Here is an 11,374-nt window from a genome sequence, read left to right on the forward strand (position 1 = left end):
GAACTCCGGCATGCCGTTGGCCCAGGGAAGGGAGTCCCAGATACCCGGGACCCGTGGAGCCCGTCATGGGCACTCTGACAAGCCGGTGTCCCGGGGAAGGGAGCCCCGGACGCCCGGGACTCGTGGAGCCCGTCCTGGGCACTCTGGCATGCCGTTGGCCTGGGGAAGGGAGCCCCGGACGCCCGGTGGGGGAGGACTGCCAGGGACCCGTGGAGCCCGTCCTGGGCACTTTGACCTGCCGTTGGCCTGGAGATGGAAGCCCCGGATGCCTGGGGGAGGACTGCCCGGGACCCATGGAGCCCGTCCCGGGTACTTTGCCATGCTGTTGGCCTCCTGGAGATGGGTGCCCCGGACGCCCGGGGGAGGACTGCCCGGGACGTATGGAGCCCGTCCCGGGCACTTTTCCATGCCGTCGGCAGGGATGGAGCCCCGGACGCCCGGGGGACGACTGCCCAAGAGCCATGGAGCCCGTCCTGGGCAATTTGACAAGCCGTTGGCCTGGAGGAAGGAAGCCCCGGGTGGCCTAGGGAGGTGTTACCCAGGCATAGCCCATCTGGTCCCCCTAGCAGAGAACCACCAACCTTGGAGGGGTGTCCGGGCGTACCCTGTCCCTAGTAATCCGGAGGGAAATTACCTGACTTTCTTGCAATCTGTGCACACGAGGTGACAGAGGGGACCCAAGGCGCGAAAGTACCCGACCTCCTGGAGCCCTGGCTGGGATCCGGGAGGCGAATGGCACCTCATCATGACTTCCAGGGCGACCAGATGGCCGAGGCGAGAGGGGCGACCAGATGGCCGGGACCAAAATGACGCCAATCTGCCTGCCCCGGAGCTGCAGGGCTCTGGGGCTGCAGGGTTCCGGGGGCTGCAAAGCTGCAGGTCTCTGGGGCTGCAGGGCTCCGGGGCTTCAGGCCTCCCCGGGCCCTGATGGACCCTCCGTCCCGGGCGCCTCCGACCCCCGGCCGGCTTGCAGGACGGAGGGGGGATTCCCGCACCACTGGGCCCTGCCGGACGGGGCTCAAGCCCCGGGCCCGGTCCCCGGCCCCAGTCCCGGCTTTCCGAACCCTAGGCCGGGCCGGGGAGAGCCTCCCCTGGGCCCCCGGTGGACCCTCCGTCCCGGGCGCCCCGGACCCCCGGCCGGATTGCTGGACGGAGGGGTACCAGCACCCTCGGGGCTGAGGTTCCGTGACGATTTTACTCGTGTTTGTAACATTGTCGTAAATACATAATTTTGGTATCGGTGAACCGCAAATGATCCATTTAGTATATCCTGGTGTTTTCGCTATGCTACGAGCAAGAGCACTCCTGTTACCAACACATTTGTGATCTACCCATGGCATCCATCTTAGAACACGGAAGCCATTTTGTATTCCTTGCCCTCACATAGTCAATGGACACGCAATGACCTCTTTTCATTAAAGGACACGTAGGCTTTGGCCGGCGATTCACCTTGCAAGTGACACGTGCACCTTAGGCCAGCAACGCCCTGGAAGCATGACTCGGCAAGAGCTGCCTCCCCAGCCTGAGGCCAGTCCTGCTATACTGGTTCTTGTGTTCGTTGTCCTGATCATGATTAGGCGGCCGAAGCTGGTAACCGTGCCCATTTACGACCCACAAACATTTCTTATCCTGTCTTTTTATCTTCCACACCTGGCTCTGCTCCTTTCCTTCTGGGCCTTTAGTAGGGGGTGGTAACGAAATTTACGATGAGGCGGTCCGGGTCTTGAATGAAGAATTGACATGGGATTATGATGGACTAGTGGGAACCCCTCATTTGTAATGTTTTGACATCAGATACTGTTGACGATTCCTGTGCAACGCCAAATATTTATTGTATAAGACACGAATGTTTAGAACTGTGGTAACATGTAAAGAATTTGCCTGAAGCCCAATATTTAGTATATAAGGAACAACCCTCTTTGTACAAATCGAACAGGCTCCTAGATACTGCCCATGTGTAGTTTCTGTGACTTCTGTGTCCCTGCAGTAATAAACCTTTGGTCTTTGACGCCACCATCGAGAAGCCCGTGTTTCTGTTTATTAGTGTACCAAGACAGGTTGAACTCCGGGGTCTTCGGGTGTTGTCCCTGACACCTCTGGACGGTACTAAAAAGTCCAGAACTCCATTTGGCGCCCAACGTGGGGCGACGTCATTCGGTACCTGTCCAAAAGCCTGAAGAATTCGAGGAGCTTCGTGTGAAGATTTCAGAGGGAGGCGCCCCACTTCATCGATCCCGGCATATCGCAAAAGTGGCCCCGACGTCCTCTTCCACGAGGGTTCCCGTTCAGACGGCTGCAGTGGTCCGTTGCCTTGACCGTCGCCCTGTCTTGGACCCGAGGTGCAGTCCTCAGTACGGCGAAACGTGACGGGTTTCTCCTTGGTGACGTCTTCAGTGCCTCAGTTAAGTATTTAGTGGTTGCTAGTTGGTTATTTTGTGAGGGTTGCTCCTATTTGGATAATCCTTTTAGTTCTCAGTTCAGTTCAGTTCTGTAAGGTTATCACTGGTTATTCTAGTTACGATAATCATTCTGTTCAGTTCAGGTATCGATACAATTGTCAGTTCTGGTAGGCCTAAGTTCTCGGTTCAAGTGCGCATTTTTTTGTGTTTTGTTTGTCTTGTGTTCCGGATTATAAAATGGTAAGTCAGAAAAATTGTATGTTGTCTTGTTTTAGTTGCAACAGTGATTCCCAGTTGGAGGACTCGTGTTTGGTTCCTCCGATTGGAACTCCCCTTTATGATCTATATTGCAAATTTGGTGTGGGCCCTATCTCTTATAACGAGATATGGATCCGCTATACAGAAAAAGATGGTGTCCTTAGTTGGCCACTACATGGTAGTTTTGAACCTGAAATTCTCGATAATCTAGAAAGAAGGTTGTTTAAGAAGAAAGCCCGGCCGGCAATGTTTGATTCTTTCCGTTATTGGCGAAAAGAATCTAAACAGAGAGAAATTAAAAAGTTGAAGAAAGAACAGAAAGAGCAAGAGTTGACTTTAGAACAGTCTGCTAGGCAGCTGCAACTCAACGAGTCTGAGAAAGCGATGGAGGTGGCCGATAGAGAGCGTAATTTAGCGATAGACAAGTGCTATCCTGCTTTACCATCGAGTACGGCTAAGATAGTAGAGGACCCTGAAAAGGATCCCCTGTTGTCTTACTTGTTACGATCACCCCCACCGTATGCACAAGGTGCTACGGCTCCACCTATACCGAATGTTCAATTACCGGTTGCTGGACAACCTGGTATCCCTGTTCTCGCTCCCCTGAATCAAATTCCTGTACCTCCTATGGTCAATATTAATGTTCCTTCGACAACCCCTCTTCTAGGGTTGCCGACTTCTTTACCTATGCCTGTGTCGCTCACACCTGCTACTTCACAAGCTAATTTTCCAGCTACTCCTACTGTTCCTGATCTATCTGTTCCAACTGCTACTCTATTCACTGCCTCTGCTAATATTATGACTCCGCTTTCTGTTCGTCGAAGAATCACTGATTCTGTCTCTAATATTCTATCTCCCTTCTATAAAACTCTGATTAAGACTCCTACCTCTGACTCTGTGCAGAGACGTAGTCAGCTTCCCAGTACTGAAGAAAGAGGAATACTAGATTCCACTGCTCTTAGATGGGTTTCGAAAGTTGGAAGATATAACGTACAAAATGTATTAGATACATTTATGCAATGGAACGAACCGACACAACGATATGTGTTCGATGAAATGTGTTTCCTTCTACGTGAGGAATTGGAAGAGGATGACCCTGAATCAAATCTAGGAGAATTAATCAATGTTCAGAGAGAGTTTGCTACAGGTATGATAGTTGGACAAAATATAAAAGAAGCGATGGAACTGGTTCTAAGTTATAGATCCGACTCATCCCTTCTTTCACCGAGAGAGTTAGAGAAACGTAGTACGAAACGAAATCGTCAATATCCAATGAGAGAGGTTCCACCAATTTGGCGCGAAGCTGTGCAAGCTAATGCACCGCTTGGTATTGCAGCCGCTCCGGCCCAATTCCAGAGAGTATGGATACATATTCCATGGAAGCGAGCGGAAGTATTAGCAGTAAAACAGGCTTTGCCAGATCCGCGTAAAAATCCTGCAGGGTACTACAAAGAGTTAGCTCAAACAGTTGACGCTTGTGTATTAAATTTAACTGACATAGATCTGCTGTTTGGTAATGTAGTACCGCAACCAATTTGGGCTAAAATTCGTAAAGAGAATCATCCAGTTGCCCTAGGTGGTGACTGGGCAGCTATAATTGCAGCGGATGGTCAACAAATAGGTGGTTCCAAACCTGAACCTTTAATTGCTAATTTGCCTGGTAGAATAATCGATTTAATGAAAACCTTGATGCCAGCATTGCGCGTTAACTGGGACAAATTGTCCGCGTGCAAACAAAAGAAAGACGAAAGCGTCTCCGACTTTTTCACAAGATTCGAGGAGACTTTCGTGGATCATAGTGGTCAGGATATGAGCACAGAAGGAGGCCAGAGATTATTTGTCGATAAATTTGTGCACAATCTGTTGCCAGAACTTAGTAGTAAATTAAAGAATTCTGAAAGTGCGTGGGCTGTCTCTACGACTGCGCAAATACTTGCGACTGCTCAGTACTATGAAAATAGGGATAAAGAAGAGAAGGAAAAATCAGATAAAAAGACGAAAGATTTAAAAACTAAAGTACTTTTACAACAAGCTTATCCGCCTCGCATGAATCAAACTAATATGCAGCAGGGGTCATATCAAAGAACGGATTATAACTTTCAAAGGCCACAATACCAGTGGAATCAATGTGCTTATTGCAAAAAGGAAGGTCATTACAAAAGTGAGTGTCCAGTTCGAACACAAAATAATGATGCGGCAGCTCAGAGAGGTCGTGGTAGTTCTATGCAAAACTCTAGAGGTCGAGGACGAGGTGCTATGCCTCCACAGACAAGTGATTGCCCCTCTAATTATTTCGACCAGCGAAATGGACAATCTGCCCAACAGAATAGATCTCCACAGTATCATGTTGAAGACTATTATGAAGCTAGTGAGGAAGGTCAGCAAAGTGAATACTAGGACAGCCATGGACAAAGAGAGGGAGTAGTATCAGTACCAGTAGATCAGAGTGGGCCTTATGTCGCAGTAGCAACATCAGGTATAGTCGAACCGTTTCTGTTGGATACTGGTGCAGCAAAAAGTTCTATCATACATGCAAAACTCCCTGGCGCACCTTTGTCTGGCTCAACAAACGTTTCAGTAGGTTTTTCGGGCGCCCCTGTTCACAACCCTGTTTCTGGTCCTTTGTCTATTTCTGTTGGACCCCGTCAATTGAAAGCACCCCTGATTTTGACGACAGGTTGTAACGAAAATCTGCTTGGTTTAGACTTGTTAAAACGCCTGTACGCGACATTGTACTGTTCTCCAGCGGGAGTACAGCTTACGTTGGGTAAAAGAATCATCTCCCCGATGTACTTGTCGATGGATGCGCTCCCACCAGAGCTGCGTTCACTCCCTGATACTCTTTGGGCGACTGGTCCTAATGATGTAGGTCTATTGGAAATTCCACCCTATGTAGTAACTTTGAAAGCAAATGTCAAACTTCCACGAATTCCACAATACAGAATCTCTAGTGAAGGTGAGCGTGCGCTCCTACTGATAGTACAAGACCTGATCAAGAAAGATGTTGTAGAAGAGACTAGAGGTAATGTCTGTAATAGTCCTGTACTGCCTATTTTGAAACGAACTGACCCTACAAAGCCTCCAGTATATAGGTTCGTAATTGATCTTAGAGAGGTTAATAAAATTGTGATCCCACAGTTTCCTGTGGTACCAGACATTACTGCATTGTTAACGTTGATTCCCGCTACAGCAGCATGGTTTTCAGTTGTCGACTTGAAAAATGCCTTTTTCAGCATTCCGATAGCCGAGGAAAACAGAGATATTTTCGGTTTTTCTCTAGGAGGACGAAGTTTTAGATTTAAACGCGCTCCACAAGGTTATTGTGAAAGCCCATCCATTTACAGTCAAGCATTAAAAAGTCAGTTAGATTCCTTCGTACTTCCTCGTGGTTCTGCTTTAGTACAGTATGTCGATGATCTTCTAGTGGCTGCCGATGACAAGGAAACTTGCAAAACAGCTACGATTTCTTTATTGCATCACTTGTCAGATTTGAATCACAAGGTGTCACCTTCAAAAATGCAATACTGCTGCCAAGAAGTGACCTACCTAGGTCATCTCTTGTCAAAGGAGGGAAGGAAGTTGACCCCAGAGAGAATAAAAGCAATTACACAGATGAATGTTCCTAGCACGCAGAGAGAAGTGCGTGCCTTTTTGGGTATTACCTCCTATTGTAGGCAATGGATCCCAAATTTTTCACTTTTAGCAAAACCATTAGTAGCCTTGACTAGGAAAGGTGTTCCGAGTCCGGTACCATGGTCTGTTGAATGTCAGCAGAGTTTTTCTGAGTTACGAAATGCACTGTGTTCAGCACCTGTATTGGGTACACCCGACTACAGTAAGCCATTTACGCTCTATGTCCATGAGAGAGAAGGTTGTGCATTAAGTGTTTTGACGCAGAAATTTGGTGATAAACAACGCCCTTGTGCGTATTTTTCATCAACATTAGATCCAGTAGCTAGAGCGTTGCCTAGTTGCTTGAGAGCTACAGCCGCAGCTGCAGCTTCCATTCGACAATCTGCTGGTTTAGTAATGAACAACATGCTAGTAGTTATGGTTCCTCATGCTGTGGATACACTCATGAACCGAACCAAGACGCAACACCTTACCAGTGCTAGATTATCAGGCTATGAATTGACACTATTAGCTAGTCATATTCAGATCAAAAGATGCAATGTATTGAATCCAGCAACGTTGTTGCCGACTAGCCAAGAGTCGAGTGATTCCGAACCACACGACTGTTGTTTCAGAACTGAGGAAGAAACAAAAGGACGAATCGATCTAAAAAATACTCCGTTGTCAGATCCAGATGGCACGTTGTATGTTGATGGGTCTTGCTTCAAATTGGAGAATGGTGATGTGACTGCTGCCTATGCCGTAACGACTTTGAGTACGATTGTGGAGACTGCAAGAGTGAGTCAGAATTCTGCCCAGGCTGCAGAATTGATCGCGCTAACAAGAGCGTGCGTTTTAGCTAAGGGAAAGAGAGTGAATGTGTTCACAGATAGTCAGTACGCGTTCGGCGTGGCCCATAGTTTTGGCCGTTTGTGGAAAGAAAGAGGTTTCATTACGTCCCATGGGACTAAGATTCAACATGGTCAGCTAGTTAATGACTTGTTGGAATCTCTAACCTTACCGACTGAAGTTGCGATTGTGAAATGCAGTGCTCATAAAGCAATCACGGATGATGTTGGTCGTGGGAATGCTTTTGCTGATGAGATCGCAAAACAGACAGCTAGAAATATGATGAGTAGAATGTATGTTGCAACGTCTGCAAGATGGATTTCTGAGTCTGGAATGTGTGAAGACACAGTGGAAAGCGTGAAGGAAATTCAGAAAGAGGCGACTGAGGAGGAAAAACGTGCATGGAGAGAGAGCACGGGTAAATTGGACTCGAGTGGGTGTTGGATTGATTTGTCGGAACAACAGCGTTGGATGTTGCCTGATGCGTATGTGCTTGCAGTAGTGACGATGGCGCATGGAACAGCGCACATCAGTTCAAAAGGGATTTGTAAGATGTTGGCTCCGGTCTGGAAGAATGACGGAATTAGTAAGTGTGCAGAGAGAGTGGTGAGAAATTGTATGGTATGCTTGATGCATAATCCTGGCAAGGGAATCCCCACACCTGCAGGTCACTTCGCTCCTCCTTCCTGCCCTTTTGAAGTGATCCAGCTAGACTTCATTCACATGGACCGTTGTAATAACCTGAAATACGTCCTAGTGGTAGTTTGTGCTTTTTCCAGATGGATCGAAGCATACCCACTGAAGGACAATACTGCCTTATCCACTGCCAAAATTCTTCTTAAAGAATACTTCCCCCGATACGGAATGCCACGGATTGTATGGTCAGATAACGGAAGTGAGTTCGTAGGGAAAGTTATGCAGAGTGTGTGTGCCGGCCTAGGGATTAGGCAAAAATTTCATAGTGCGAATCATCCCCAGTCCGCGGGTTTAGTCGAGGGTTACAATGGCACCCTTAAACTGAAACTCGCTAAGATACAAGCATCCACGGGTTTGTCCTGGCCAGACGCATTGCCTTTGGCTTTGCTATCAACAAGAGCAACTGTACATTCTAGAGTAGGGCTTAGTCCTTACGAAATAGTTTTCGGTCGTCCTGCAAATGTTTGGGGGGTACCAAGACCGAAAGAATTTAAGCAGCTGGAATACCCAATGTTAATTGATTACCTTTTCGACTTGACTGCTAAATTGAGTCTTATTCACCAACAGGTTTTCGACGCATTGCCAAAGCCACCGGAGAGTCCAGGCCATCAGCTGAAACCGGGTGATCAGGTGGTCATCCGAAATTTTGCAAGAACGAAAAATCTTCAGCCCAGATTTATTGGCCCTTTTCAGGTCCTGTTAGCAACGAGAACTGCTATTCGTGTGGCCGGAAGGAAACATTGGATCCACACGACACATGCTAAACGTGTGCCTCTGCCACTTCCTTACGACAACTGGGTAAAGAAAGGAATCGGTGCCTCTGAAACGGAACGAGTCCCCAGGTTCATACCTTTCAGCGATGCAGAACTGATCACGGATTCACCAAATTCTGACTCTCCTCCTGAAACTGCTCTTTTGAACCCTGAACATTTGCCTTCTGCACCAAAAGAACATTTGCCATCTGCGAACGTGAACATTGCAACGCCAGCTGAAAATACATTGTTTCCAGATCAGACAGCTCCTGCAAAACTGAGATACAACTTACGTTCTCGCGATATGGACAAATAAAGCAGAAAACTGCCTATTTTCAGATTTGCATTTTCTATACATTGCCTCCAGCCAGGAAGTTTGCTAATACTTTGTATTGTTTTTTTTTTTTTTAAATTGCCTTGCCGTCTGGGTAGCCGTAGGGTCGTGGCTGTGTGCCTAGTTGAATCTGCAGGGATCTGACACAAGGTCGATCTTTCTGTTAGTTCTGGGAACTCCCAGGGCTGATAGAGGCATTTTCATCTACGTACACATCATCAGTGGTCGCGAACGGTCGTAGAAGATGGAGCTTCCTGAGCTACAACGAGAAAATGTAATTTATGTTCGCAGAAATAGACTGTACAGAATACTACACAGCAAATGCTTTCTAATGCAATGTGCAGTTACATTTTTAATTGTTTTAATAACGCTGGTGGGTGGAATCGTCTTTGGCGTACATTTGATTTTTGTGCCAGTAGCTACAGTACCTCCCCTTGATCCTACTACTTCTACGGTTTCTTCTATGCATTCTTTTCACTCATTTCCTGAACACGAACAAGCTCGACGCTCAGAATTTATTAACAATACATTTGTACAGCTCTTGCATCAACACCAACTGATAGTTAATACTACAAACTGCTGGGTGTGTGGCTTGATACCTCACACTATGGATAAAGGCATTCCCTATCTAGTCTTGCCTTTTAGCTATAATGGATCATTTCAGGCCTTTCAGACCATTTTTTCATATGCCCTTGAGACCTATCCTCCGCGTCCACCACGGTCCACTAAATACAACTCAGCCAACAAAGCTTTAGTCCAGGGAATTATTGATATGATTAAAGACGTCAATAATACTCCATCTTATCCTAGAGATGAATTACTGGTGTATCTGAGTTGGAACTCTACAGAGTATCGCCTTAGTTTGGGAGAAAGCAAGCGTAAAAGCTCCACTTCAGTTTGGGTCGTGCCTCACTGAGGTCAGGTCTGTTTGCAAGGAAATGGGAGAAATCCGAGAGCTCAGCTAGGGAAGAGTGAGTGCGTTGAGACTTACGTATTTCCGTCTAACTCCTCCCCTGCCTTTCTGACTGCTAGGGGTACCTACTTCATTTGTCAGGACAGAGCATATACATGGCTGCCTGCTGACTTTTCAGGTTCATGTTATATTGCTCGATTGTTACCCCCGACATACACTGCTTCTTCAGATTATCATAAAACCAGAGTAGCAAGAGGTGTCTTCAGCAAGGAAGATACCGCTGGTCAAGAAGCTGGAGACTTTTTCAAAGGTTTCCTTCCGTTTTGGGGGCCTATGGCTAATAGTAGAAATCTACGTCAACTAACACGGGTAGTTGAATCTACTATTACAGAAACTGCAGGTGCCCTTAGTAACTTAACAGCTGAGCTTCAGGCGGATCGTCTCATGACGTTGCAGAACCGAATGGTTCTAGACGTAATACTTGCAGATCGAGGTGGGGTATGCAGAATGATCCAATCGAGCTGCTGTGTCTTTATTCCTAATAATGCTCCAACAGTCTATGAAGCAATCTCTAAGCTACACAAGATTTCCGACTCCATACACGTAGATAAGGGAAACTGGTCCTTCATGGAGTGGTTTTGGACTCTGGTATCAGCGTGGGGATGGAAGGTTCTGATGGTTATTGGCGTCATCCTAGTATTTCTGTTTTCGTGCTGTCTTATTATCCAGTGTGGTCCCGCTCTGTGTAGTCTCTGCGCTGCAACCTGTTTCAGGAAACCACCTGCATTAGGAGAAAAGGCACGAGGCAGGATGATGATACAACGACATGTCGCTGACCTAATGAACATAGAAATGGACTCTGACTCTGATATAGACTGAGTAATTGCCTATGTAAGGGCAAAAGGAGGGTCTGAGGTTCCGTGACGATTTTACTCGTGTTTGTAACATTGTCGTAAATACATAATTTTGGTATCGGTGAACCGCAAATGATCCATTTAGTATATCCTGGTGTTTTCGCTATGCTACGAGCAAGAGCACTCCTGTTACCAACACATTTGTGATCTACCCATGGCATCCATCTTAGAACACGGAAGCCATTTTGTATTCCTTGCCCTCACATAGTCAATGGACACGCAATGACCTCTTTTCATTAAAGGACACGTAGGCTTTGGCCGGCGATTCACCTTGCAAGTGACACGTGCACCTTAGGCCAGCAACGCCCTGGAAGCATGACTCGGCAAGAGCTGCCTCCCCAGCCTGAGGCCAGTCCTGCTATACTGGTTCTTGTGTTCGTTGTCCTGATCATGATTAGGCGGCCGAAGCTGGTAACCGTGCCCATTTACGACCCACAAACATTTCTTATCCTGTCTTTTTATCTTCCACACCTGGCTCTGCTCCTTTCCTTCTGGGCCTTTAGTAGGGGGTGGTAACGAAATTTACGATGAGGCGGTCCGGGTCTTGAATGAAGAATTGACATGGGATTATGATGGACTAGTGGGAACCCCTCATTTGTAATGTTTTGACATCAGATACTGTTGACGATTCCTGTGCAACGCCAAAT

The sequence above is a fragment of the Lissotriton helveticus genome, chromosome 8, assembly GCF_964261635.1.
Source record: "Lissotriton helveticus chromosome 8, aLisHel1.1, whole genome shotgun sequence".
NCBI classification, from domain to species: domain Eukaryota; kingdom Metazoa; phylum Chordata; class Amphibia; order Caudata; family Salamandridae; genus Lissotriton; species Lissotriton helveticus.